Source organism: Pongo abelii, chromosome 2 (genome assembly GCF_028885655.2).
Source record: "Pongo abelii isolate AG06213 chromosome 2, NHGRI_mPonAbe1-v2.0_pri, whole genome shotgun sequence".
Lineage (NCBI taxonomy): Eukaryota > Metazoa > Chordata > Mammalia > Primates > Hominidae > Pongo > Pongo abelii.
The window spans coordinates 150,541,569-150,554,516 of record NC_085928.1 but is presented as its reverse complement, the minus strand read 5'-3'; the positions used below and the strand labels follow the sequence as shown (position 1 = coordinate 150,554,516).

The 12,948-nt window shown below is 47.2% G+C and overlaps 1 protein-coding gene across 4 annotated transcripts in view; it reads right to left on the bottom strand.

Annotated features, from left to right (window-relative positions):
* The window catches only part of SPSB4 (splA/ryanodine receptor domain and SOCS box containing 4), a 134,326-nt gene extending 121,587 nt beyond the window's left edge, over positions 1-12,739 (bottom strand). For 3 of the 4 annotated variants that reach the window (XR_008523935.2, XM_054552712.2, XM_054552711.2), the window contains exon 1: positions 12,094-12,702. The gene's annotated coding sequence lies outside the window, so the exon portion shown is untranslated. Of the gene's footprint in view, positions 1-12,093 lie in introns of all 4 variants that reach the window. The other variant, XM_002814107.6, reaches the window with a different exon arrangement.
* Between the last annotated feature and the right edge of the window lie 209 nt (positions 12,740-12,948).

Below are 12,948 nucleotides of genomic sequence, written 5' to 3'. Positions count from 1 at the left end.
GAAAAAAATGGGAACAGGGCATGTGGTCTGGTAGTGGGAGCTACCTCCTACACCCTGGGGGAAGAGGAGGGCAGGGCCAACAGAGGAAACCACAGACCCGCCATCTTCACAGGAAGCAGTGTGTTGGCAAGGCAGAGTGAGAGGAGGGCTCTGAATTGGGAGAAGCCCACAGCTGCAGAACTCTGCTGACAGAGTAGAAGCAAAGACTAAAGGAAGTCACTACGACAACCCTGTGAACAAAGTTCCTGGGAACCAGGGAGCAATCCTGCCCTCTTCTTGGTACCTCCTCCACATGCGTCTCCTGCAAAATGCTGATCCAAGAAGGTTCACCTCTTTCAAAGAGGAACGAGCACAGGATATAGTCAAAGATGCTATAGAAGAAAGAAAGGAATAAATGAACAGGACAAAACATGGCAAACCAAGCAAACTCACCTGAAAAAAGCTGCCACAAAGCAGGTAAAAATGGGAACGAAATTTGTAAACTAATTTTGTGATTGATTATTTCAGAAGGGAGACACCTAGCACGGTCTCAACAAAAGATTAAATCCATTTTGCCTAGTTATAAAGGTAACCTCCAGAACTAAAAATAAAAATACACATCTTGCAAATACAAACCTTGAACATAATACAAAATAAAACAGATCATATACTGAAAGATTTTGTTAGAAAGCAAGAGAGGCAAAAAGGCATAAAAGCATGAAATATGATAGTAAAACTAAGACCAAAATATTAACCATGTCATTAAATGGCCATAGTAAACTGCTAAAAAAAGATTATAAGACTAGGGAACAACACAAAGCCCCCAACCATATGCTACATATAAGAGACATTCCCCAAAGCAAAGTGATTTAACAATTTTGAAAATAAAGGAAGGGCAAACACATAACAGGGAAGTGTGAACTCAAACTAAGCAGGCACTGTAATCTTAATATTAGGCAAGTAAAGTTGATTTCAGGACAAAAGTTTTTAACTGAGACAAGAATACTTAATAAAGAATGCGATCCACAATTGAAGACTGAACTCACCAAATAGCACCAAAATTCAGAGCAAAAGCTAGAGGAAATATAAGGAGGGGCCTTAGACAGACACACATCAGAGGCATGTAATTTTAATTTCCCTCTTCTAGCTCATGATGGACCAGTGGACCAAAATTAAGCAAAGACATAGAAAAACCAAATTACATAATTAATAAGACAGATCTAATTAATGTGTTCATCAAATTCTATACCTTGAAAACAAAGACTGCATGTTCTTTTCAAGTGTTCATGGAAACATCAAAAAAATTTTCCCATATATTAGGTCACAAATAAAACTTCAAAAAAAGCAAAAATAATACAGTATCTGATAACACAGAAGGAAAACTAGAAATTAATCACTAAATTATAGATCACAAAATCCTATCACTTGGGCATTTTTAAAAATTCTTTAAACAACCTGACCCCAACTCGGATCAAAAAAGAAATCCATATAGAAATCGCAGAATATCTGGAATACAACAATAACAAAAAGCATTCCACATACTAGAACCTGCGGGGTGCCTCTACAACAGTTCTCAGAAGAAATCATGGCTGGTATATTTATGCTATTAAATTTTAAAAAATGAATGGAGCATAATAAAATAGGGAAATAATAGAACTAAGCAAAAACTCAAGAGCTGCTTCTTTGGGAAAAACTACCACAAAAACAAAACAAAACCAATAAAACATATAAACTATTAAAGCTAATCATGTAATGTATCATATTATGTTATATTATTATATTACTATTATATTAATCTATCATGTTGATAGTATGTACCCTTGACATGATATAATGAAATCTTCCTTTTGGGTGTCTTCCCCAAAACCCATAACCTCACTCTAATCATGAGAAAAACAAAGGACAAATTCTATTTGGAGGCCATCCCACAAAATATCTGACCTAACCAGCAAGGTCATCAGAACCAAAGTCTGAGAAACCATCACAGTGAAGAGGGCCCTAAGGAGACCTAACAATTCCACATAATGTGGTAACCTGAGTGGGATCTGGAACAGAAAAAGGATATTAGGGGCTGGGCTTGGTGGCTCACACCTGTAATCCCAGCACTTTGGGAGGCCAAGGCAGGTGGATCATTTGAGGTCAAGAGTTCAAGACCAGCCTGGCCAACATGGTGAAATGCTGTCTCTACTAAAAATACAAAAAAAAAAAAAAAAAAAAATTGCCAGGTGTGGCGGCACACGCCTGTATTCCCAGCTACTTTGGAGGCTGAGGTGGGAGGACTGCTTTAACCCAGGAGGTGGAGGTTGCAGTAAGCCAAGATCGTGCCACTGCACTTCAGCTTGGGCGATATAGGGAGACTCCATCTCAAAAAAAAAAAAAGAAAGAAAGAAAGAAAAGGAAAGAAAAAGAAAGAAAGAAAAGAAAAAGGATATTAGGTAAAAACTGAAATCTGAGAAAAAAAGGAAATCTGAAAAAATATGTTAATAATAATAACTTAATTATTAATATTAATTATTAAAATAAGTTAATAATAATGTATCAATACTGGTTCATTAGTTGTGATAAATGTACCATACTAATGTAAAATGCTAATAATTGGGGAAACTAGGATGGTAAACGGAGTGAGCATATGGGACCTCTCTGTACTATCTGTTTAGTTTTTCTTTAGATCTAAACTATTCTGAAGAAATAAAGCTCGCTAATTAGAAAAGGTTAAATAAATATCTAAATTTTAGAGAATACAAAAAAAGGACAAAAACTAGAATTCACCTCTTTCTCCTATCTCATTAACCAGATATAAACATTGTCAGCTTTTGGAGGAATTTCGCTTTATTCTCTCTTTTTTTTTTTGTCTATAAATTATAATGAATTTTCTTTTTAAAAATTGGTAAAATGGGTCTTTATTTAGATTATTTCACCTAAAAATTATGTAATTTGCATTTTCACATATTACTAAATATACTTTAAATGCATGACTTAAGTAACTAAATTTTTAAAAGCACATAAAACATAAACCATATAATCATTTAATGGGGGAGAAGACAGAGATATGTAAAATAAGAAATGAAAATGCGAAATAACAAAAAGGTGTAGCTAAAAGCACTTGTAAAAGAAGTTAGACTTGTTTTAACATAGGAAAAAATTTGCAACACAAATTACCAACAAATATATGACAAACTCCTACAAATGAATACAAGTACAAAATGTGAAAAGATATCAACAGTTTACACAAAAACAAATGGTTCCTTTGAAAAGATACTCAATGTATACTGAAAAAGAAATGAGTTAGAACTCCATTGAAATGCCATTTTTGTCTATCAGCTTATTAAAGGTCAAAAAAATGGATAATGCATGCTTGGAGAATGTGTGGAACAGAAGACAGACTCATACATTGCTAAAGTGGATATAAACTGGTTTAGCCTCGGCAAATGGCAAATTAACACCATCTTTCAGAATTGCAAATATGCAGACCCTTTGACCTAGCAATTCTACTTTCAGCATTTATTCAGATGTGTTCTCAAATGCACAAAACTACCTATGTACACAGCACATGCATACATATGCAGCACTGTTTGTAATAGCAGCCTGGGCTCAGAGAGGTTGCATAACTTGCATAACCTGGGGTCACACAGCCAGGAAGTGTCAGGACTGGGATCAACCCCAGAGTTACCATATGACAAACCTGTGCTCTTACTTCTTCCTCCATGTTGTTTAGAATAATGCCCTCTCCACGGCAATGACTGTAATCAGCTCTGTGTGGCCCACACAGAAAATTTCTAAGGGAAACTGCTTTATCCTTGCACACAACCATGCCAACTTTGGAGTTGCTGTTGTTGAAAAGACACTTAAACATGTTTGAAAGCAACAGCCAAACAGCAGCCCCAGGGAAGACCTCTTACTAGTACTTGGCTTGGCCCATACTGGGTCATTGAGGGCCCAGTGCTCTCCTTTGCAATCATAGTCTCAAAGTCTCTGTCCCTACCAGAGGCAGGCAGAGATCCTGAAGAGTGCTCACACTGTGGTGTGACAAGGTGGGCAAGTAAATAGACAGCCCCTTTGCTGCTCCCCCAGTACAGGGCGCACAGCAGAGTGCTCATGTCCATGAATGGCAAGCCATTAAGGGAAACTAGCAGCTGGGCAATCTAATGAAGGACAGGAGACCTAGACATGAATCCCCACCTGTCTGTTGGACCCCAGGCCAGGACTTAATCTCTCTGAGACTGGTTGGCAGTGCTGCTAACTATGTGCTAAGCTCACCTGCCTTTGCAAGTATCAGAGCAGACACCTGTAAAGTCTGGCACATCACAGGGCTGCCAGTAAGTGATGAGTGCTCTTTTAAATTGTGGATGTGTTCCAACATTGCCATTTCACCACTTGAATGTGCCTTGCTATGAACTGATTGTGTCCTCCCTAAATTCACATGTTGAAGCCTGATATAGATTGAATATTTGTCCCTGCTCAAATCTCATGTTGAGTTGTAATCCTCAGTACTGGAGGTGAGGCCTGGTGGGAGCTGTCTGGGTCATGGGGGTGAGTCTGTCATGGCTTGGTGCTGTCTTAGGGATAGTGACTGAGTTCTGGAGAGAGATCTGCTCATTTAAAAGTGTGTGACACCTCCCCACCCCCGCCTCTTGCTCTTGTTTCACCGTGTGACATGCCTTCTCCTCCTTCACCTTCTGCCATGATTGTAAGCTTCCTGAGGCCTCTCTAGAAGCCAAGCAGATGCCAGCACCGTGCTTCCTGTAAAGCCTGCAGAACCGTAAGCCAACTAAACTTCTTTTCATTATAAATTACTCAGTCTTAGGTATTTCTTTATAGCAATGCAAAAATGGCCTAACACAAAGCCCCAGTGTGACAGTATTTGGAGGTGGAGCCTTTGAGAGACAATTAGTCCATGAGGGTGAGCTCCACCTCCTCTAGGAAGCCTGCCCTGATCCAGTAGGCATCCAGGGGCCTGCCCTGTACCTCTGTCTGCCCTTGAGCCAGCCAGGGGGACATCTTTCAGGCCTTACTGATCTGCTTTTTTCTACCTTGAGGGCATTCCTCTGATGGCAGGAAGCTTTCACTAGCACTTCTGTGCCCCCAGCCACTGCACCACTCCCTCCATGCAAGACACAAGCCTGGTACTTTGAACATGGGGCAGAACACACATATGGACTGTGGAGAGGTTGTGCTGGGCTTCAGGGAGGGCTCATGCTCTGCTCTTTTTCAGAGGATGAAGCAGAGAAAGGGCCAGGGCTAAAGTCAGGATATGGGGACATGAAGCCCAGTAATGCCACTATCACAGTTGGACTCTCACTCCTGAGCAGCTGACTCTTGGCTGTATCCAGTATACTCCTTTATTAGCTACTGCTTTGCATCCTTCCCTTCTTCCAACCCTCATTTATTCGTTCAAAAAATGCTTAGTGAACACAGTGCCAGGCACTGTGCAGCTGAGAGCAAGGGACACAGCAGTGGCCAAGTCAGGCTCATCCCTGCCTTCTCTCTCCAGCCAGAGGGAGTGGGCACTTAGCACATTTCTCCTCTCCTCATCTCCACCACAGCATGCAGCACTGGGCCAGGCACATGGGACATACAACAGGATCCACCTTCCTGACAGGAATACCATCATCTCTCAACCCAGTAAGCAGCCAGCATCCTGAAGAATGCCAAAGGGTGCCTCCGTCACTTTCCCCCAAAACCAAAATTTCCTACGTCATGCTTGGATGGGGATGCTTAATGACATTATCCAGAAGGATCTGCTCTGGGGCTTCAATCATGGCTTAGCAAGAAAACAAAAACTCTAATTTGCTAATTGCTCTTCCCAGGACCCTAGCAGATGTTCCTACCCGACAGGGAAATGAGGAGACATGAAGTGGCAATGCCACACTGTTTAAGGAACCTCATTAGTTTGAAAAATATGATGCACAGTCTTCAGAGGCCTGGGACCCAAAATCACAGCCACAGAGGCCTGTCTAGCTGAGCTCAATGGGCACGGGGTCTGCAAGAAGACATGACTGCTGTGGGGATTGGTAGTGACTGCGTGAAATGCCCTTCTCTCTGTGTGGCCTCTGGCTTTGGACTTGCTGGAGCCAGAGGTGGGGGCAAGTCTTCTTCTTTCATCTAGGCAGCAGTAATGATGCCTGCCCTGGGGATCTCAGGCTGCTGAAAAGCATAAGACTCAACCACTTTCCCTTAGGGAGACAGCCTACACCAAACGGGTCAGACTCCACGAGAGATCTGAATAATGACAAAGACTGTAAAAAGAAATTCAGTTAGATACCACTGGAATTCCTTTATAGACTGCATATTACTTTCAAATATATACTATAGCACTTGTAAAAGTACACAGTTGATCTAATCACGCTCCTGCTCAAAATCCTCGACAGGTTCTCTGAGGCTTTCAGGATATTAGATATTAGTGCCTCTGGGGATCTCCCCAGCCCCCTGTGCTCTCAGAGCCCTTGTACTTGTGCCCACCACAGCTCTTATCACAAGGGGACATGATGTCTCTTTGGCTGCCTCCCTCCCATCGGACTGGGGCAACTTGGGAGCAGGGGCCGGGTCTGCCTCATCAGAGTCCCCACGGACCTGGCTTCGAGAAAGTGGTGGGTGAACGTCTATGGAATGCACAAGCATGAACAAATGAAGAAAAGCAATACACTGCCTTAGAAAGAACCAATACCTAAGAATGAACTGGGAATGCAGAGCACTGTGAGCTCAGACTATTTATTTCATGTCTTTATTTTTCAATTTTTGACTCTGTGCAAAGGTACCAATGATAGGTGCCTGACCTTAGTTTAACTGGAATGTTTTTAAGATTTTTCTTGTGCAAATATTAAGTAGGGAGGCTGTTTTATCAAAGATGCTCATTCAGAATGAACCCACCAACAATGTATGAACTAAACAACCCCCAAGGTTTTGTTCATAGGCATTCATTAGCTTTTCTCTGCTATACACACATGGAGCTCAGGCTACAACTGGCTGGGCAAGCCCTTTCTTCCCCAAGAGCTCACAAAGAGAGCCATCTGTCCAGTTCCAGGTGGAATCATCTCACGCCTGTTTTCCTGGAGCGAGAATCAATGAGGCTTCCCCGAGCCTCTCCTCCTCCTGGGGTTTCCATGGGAATCCTCCCACGCGTGACTAAGCCAGGGGCGCCCAAGGTGCAAGCTGGGCTGTCAGCCAGCAAGGAGAGCAGCAAATGGGATGAAGGAGGTTTGCTAGGCTGTGACCAGGGCAGCAAGCTCTGCAAGGTCATTTGAAAGAGACATACCACTGAGACAGCGAGGCCACGTGCAGTCCGGGCCAGCCCGGTCACCACAGCTACCCCTGAGCCCAGAGGCCTGCCCCAGGCACATGTGGAGGTTGTTTGCAGGGCAGCTGGCCTCCCTGAGGCCCAGCATGTCTGGGCTGGGTCAAAGCATGAAGGGAGAAGATGGGAAGGGTGCCATTTAATGAAGCCCTCTGGGGAAAATGATGATGAAAACATGATAAGGTTTGCGTCCAACCCCTCATTTACCTCCCAAGATGAACCTTCTCCACTTGGTATAACTGGTTGTCTGGAAACAGAATGCCTAAAAGAAAAGCAGAACTATTCATGCCTCTGGCTTGAGCTAGGTCATAACAGGGACTTGCTGGGATTTCTGAAGATCCCTCTGTTAAGCCTACAGTATCTCTCGGGGCATTTTTGAGATACTAAGGAGGAAAGGAGAGAGGATGAGAGGAAGAGAGGAGAAAGGGAGCAGGATCGGGGAGGGAGCTGCTCCAGCCCCAGGAATCTGTACAACTTGCACATTTCATAGAATGCAGATAACAGATGTCTCCTGAAGGTAGATAACAGGTAGAATGTCTCTGTGGTCAGTAAACCGGGCCAAGGCCCACTCACTCCTGGAGAAAGCAGAGCTCCAATTCACCATACACGACATTTCACAACATTAAAGGGCAGATGGATGACTTTGGCACTGCTCCAGCGTCTCCCACCACACATACCAGCACATTGAAGTGTAGAGCTTACCACAGCAGCTTTCCTGCCTCCTCCTGGCTCCAGTGTCTTCCTGCCTACCCCATCAATGGGGCACCCCCAAGTCCATTGCTTCAACTTCAGTTTCTGCTTTTCACTGTCTCTCTCCATGCATCTTCTCTTATGACCTGCATCTCCAGCCCCGTGCAAACACTCTCAAGCCGGGTCTCCAGTGCTGCCTTCTCTCCTCAGCACAAGACCTACCTACTAGAAGCCCCTGGCCAGTCCTGCCTGCCTGTTGTTTCAAATGACATTGTAAGGCCAGCTGACCTCTTTCCATCATAAGCCTCCTACCATGGGCACACCCACACTCTCAGCCCTGTGGGACATCTGTGGTCCATGTGCACCTCGGAATCTGCAGGTCCTAGCCTGAGCCTGGCCTCTTCCCTCTCTCGCATACCAGGTTCCTCTGCATGTCACTGTTCCTGCCATGGATGCCGTCTCTCGGTCCCCACCACTCAACCCCATCAGCTTTCCACTAGTTCAGACCTTGCCTGGATTACTCCACTGGTCTCTTAGCAGGTTTCCCTGACTCCAGTGTTTGCCCGTCAACCCACTCTCCATGCTGCCAACAGGTAAATTTGACCAAGACACCCACCAATCTCTTCATTCAACCCTCCAGGCAGCTTCTCCAGAGAGAAGCTGCACCTCTTTGCTTGGCACCCAGGGGCCCTCCAGGCTGCTCTTATTTCTTCCACACTGTCTCTCATCATGGCCCACCTCAGACCAGTCATGCCAGACTCTCCTCGTCAGCACATCCTGGGACCCTTCCCATCTTCTCTGACCTGGCTGACATTCTCTCACTCCCCTGTCCCTTCTAGCAGAAGCAGAACTGGGCACCCCTCCGTGGCAGCCCCTCAGCCCACTGTATCCTCTTCCCTCCGCCCCATTGCGTCCTCTTGCCTACGTCCCACTGCACCCTCTGCCCTCCATCCCACTTTGTCTTCATCTTAGCTGTTGATTCCTGCTGCTATCTCTTGCACCATATCTGCATTTCTTAGTGGAGCCAGTGCCCAACCAGCCTTTATCTCCAATACTCGTACACAGCCTTGTACCTGTTACCTCTGGCTGCATTAAGAAGTGCTTGTCAGACTGAAGGAGGACTAGCCACTCTATACCTCCTGCATTTTTTTTTTTTTTGAGACAGAGTCTCGCTCTGTTGCCCAGGTTGGAGTGCAGTGGTGCCATCTTGGCTCACTGCAAGCTCTGCCTCCTGGGTTCACGCCATTCTCCTGCCTCAGCCTCCCCAGCAGCTGGGACTACAGGCGCAAGCCGCCACACCTGGCTAATTTTTTGTATTTTTAGTAGAGACGGGGTTTCACCGTGTTAGCCAGGATAGTCTCGATCTCCTGACCTTGAGATCCGCCCGCCTTGGCCTCCCAAAATGCTGGGATTACGGGCATGAGCCACCACGCGTATACATTTTAAATGGAGTAAGTTCTGAACTCAATGTGTGAAGCAAAAATCACATGCAATCCACACTGCTTAGGAAAGTTCTTCTAAAGTTCCACACAAAGTTCATGATAACTGGTTTGAGGTATACCACCTCTTTCCCAAAGGGCACACCACCCACAACTGTTTTTCCTATAGCCTCAAAACAAATCCCTATTTCTTGAACTGATCAGCAGCAAATAAATTAGTTGGCTTATGTAGGAACCATGTTTTATTAAAAATGTGTTGCTGGTTTTTAAATTTTTTATAGTTGATCTTTTCTTGCCACAGATGATCATGTTCCCATAAATCAAGAGTACATACTATGTACTTATATAGTACATATATAGGCAGAGACTTCTGGTGATCTCCATCTAGGGCCTGCCACTCCCCTGATTTTCATGCCCGAGACCCTTCACTCCTGTATCAACAGAGAAAAAAACCTTTCGAGAGCATGGATGTGTGACAACAGGTCGGGCAGCTCAGGGGAAATTAAGTAATTCCTGTATGGTGAGTTGTACTAGGTCTTTCCCCAAAAGGGCAAGGAATTCTGCACTGGCCACTGCAGCTTGGCCACTTTCTGGGATAGAAATGAAGCCCTTCCAAGGTCAGTTCTACATAAATGATGAGGAAGTTTCAGTTGTATGAAAAACTAGGAGGAAAAGTATTCTAGGCAGGGGAAATAGCAAGTGAATGAGCCTTTGAAGTGTTGGAGTAAAACGAAGAAGGCTAGGAGGGTGGGTAGGGGGTAGAGGAAAATGGTGAGGAAGAGGTGGAGAAGGGCAGTACCAGACCTGAGGACCCCTGGGATCATCTAGATTTTACTCTGTGGCAGCCTTAAGGAGGTCCTGAGCTAGGGAGAAATGTGATCTACATTTTTAAAAGATGCTTCTGATAAATGGTTATGACTACTTGCTAATTTGACACATTAAAAACAAAATCTTGTAATTTTAACTTGCATTTTTCTTATAGAGGTAAGGCGTCTTGTCATATGTTTTAGTATCATTTCTATTTTATTTCGCGTGTATGAATTGTGTCTTTGCCCGTTTGATATTTTGTTTGTTGACCTCAGGAATCTTTTACATATTTAAAGAGATGAGCCTGTTGTGATAGGAGTGGCATATGTCATATGTGACAATTTGTCATGTATCTTTTGACTGTTTCTGGTGATTTTTTTTCCTTGCAGATTTTATTTTTATATCATTAAATGTATCTTTAAAATAAACGAAAAATACAAACTGGAGAGATATTTGGGTAGAAGGACCAGTAAGTTGAATTTTGTTTGTGGTTTGCCAAAAGTGGGTTAAATTCTTTTCATTACCATTTTTAAAAATGGAATAAATTAGAGGGTATGTGTCTCCGAGGAATATGCCCTTGAGTAAAGGATGTTTATATCATGCTTTTACAAATTTTACGTCTTCCAGACTTAAGCTCATCAAACTGCGGGGGTGGGGGGCAGGGGGGCAGAAAGGGGGTGGGAGGATAGAGGGCTCAGAGTCTGAGATGAGGGAACTCCTGTCTTCATCCCCCAACCCCCCAAGGAGGAGAGTGGGGCGCAGAAGAGGAAACCAAGCTGGGGGAGGTTAGAGAACTTGCCCAAGGTCACACTGCGAGCTGGGGGTGGAGACTGATTCGAACCCAAGCCTGACTCCAGAACTGAGAACTCTCCACCTTCTCGCGACAGCGGTACAGAAGTGCCCTCCTCTCCTTCCTGTCGGCAGCAGTCTGCGCTTGGCCATGGGCCGGTGGGAGCAGCCACTCCCCCGGTTCTCCCGCCAGTCAGAGGTCGGGGGCTCGGCGTCCCCTCCTGGCTTGGGGCCCCTGGCGCGTACAGAGCCACCAGGGCGGACACATTTGCCGCGCTCAAGGCTCTGGCCCCCTCCCTCCTTCCCAGAGCCCTGCGCCTAGGGTTTCCTGAGCTCCCAACCCCCTCCCTTCCCGAGCATAGACAAGTTTGTCTTCAAGCAAAGCCAGGAACTGGTCCCCGAGTCGCTCTCGGGCCAGGCGACCAACCTCACTGCCCCAGCGTCAGGAATAAACGGTAACAACAGCCACCGGTGCCTATTGCGTGACCCGTGCTTTACTTCCACCTCTCCGAATACCCCGGACGAACAGACCCCCAGGAATTATTGTCTCCATTACACGGACGAGGGAACTGCTGCAGCTCCGGAAAGTTGGATAACAAGCTTGGGCTCGCAAAGCTAATAATAATACTAGCTAACATATGATTGAGTGTTTCCTGTGTGCCCGGCACATGTCTACCTACGAGCACCATCCCATAGATCTTTCCAATACCCCTATACGATGTGCACAATTATCATTCCCATCCTACGGATGAGGAAACAGAGGTTTGGCGCCCTGTCCAAGGTCACTCAGCCAGTGAGTGACGGATCCTGGATCCAAACCCAAGCGGGTGAATCGGGTGGCAGTTTTTTGTGCGTTGTCCACTACGCAGAGAAGCAAAGGGCTTAGAACCCATGATACCAAGGGCCGGGCCCCAAACGCCCCAGGGCTGCGCGCAAATCAACCATCTCGAACTGCCACAGCCTGCAGAGAGGAATTCTCTGGGACTGGGACGCCAGGAGCGCCAGCTGTGTCGAGTGCTGGCCCGCACAAAGTCCGTGCAGCCGGATCTCGGCTCCCGGCCCCCGCGCGCCCCTCACCAGGAGCTGGAGAGTACTCACCATAAAAGAGAGGGCAAGCGCCTGTTCGGGAAGAATCCCCAGCGCTGGCAGGTCCTGGACTCCCGGGAGAGGCGTCTGCTGCCGCCGCCGCCCACTCAGGGGCGCCCGAGTGACCCGCAAATGCCGGCTCTCTCCGCACGGCCAGGGGCGCGTCCTCACGGCTGATGCCCCGCAGCAGCGCCCCCTCTGCGCTGCAGGATGGCCTGGAGTTAGGAGCGTTCTTGGCGAAGTTGGCGCTCAGGCGCCGGGGGTCGGGCCTGGAGTGGGGAAGCGCCTTACTGAAGCGATCCTGGGGGCGCTCCAAGGCCCGCGCTCTAGCCGCTTGGAAGCTTGGCGCCTGACCCGGAGGGCGACGAGTCCCGCGCTCAGGGCGCACGGGCCGCGCCTTGGCCGCCGGCCCCCGGCGCGCCGGGCGTCTTCCCCAGCGCCCTGAGCGCACGCAGCGGTAGCAGCAGCTGGGGCCTGGGCCCGGGATGTGGTGTGTTCATCGCCCTCCCCTGGGGCTGGGTGCCTTTGTGCGCGGGGCGCGCCGGCCGCCAAGGCCAGCTCTGGATGCTGCAGCCGCCGCCGCCTCCCCCTCCTCCTCCGCCGCCGCCCGCTCCCCGCCTTCCCGGCCGGCCCGGAGGCTGCAGCTGAAAGCCGATCTGGCTGAGCTCATCCCTGAAGGCCACTAATCCAATAGCCGCTGAAGGCGCGGTCGCCGGGAACGCCCCTTCCCCCACCATCCCGCGCCCCGGCCGTCCCAGCTCGGGCCGCTGCCGGCGTCGCCACCTTCTCGAGGCCACCAGCTGGCGGGAGAGGGAAGTGGAGCCCGCGCCCGCGGCCCTGTGCCAAGGCGGCGGCGCGGTCGCCATT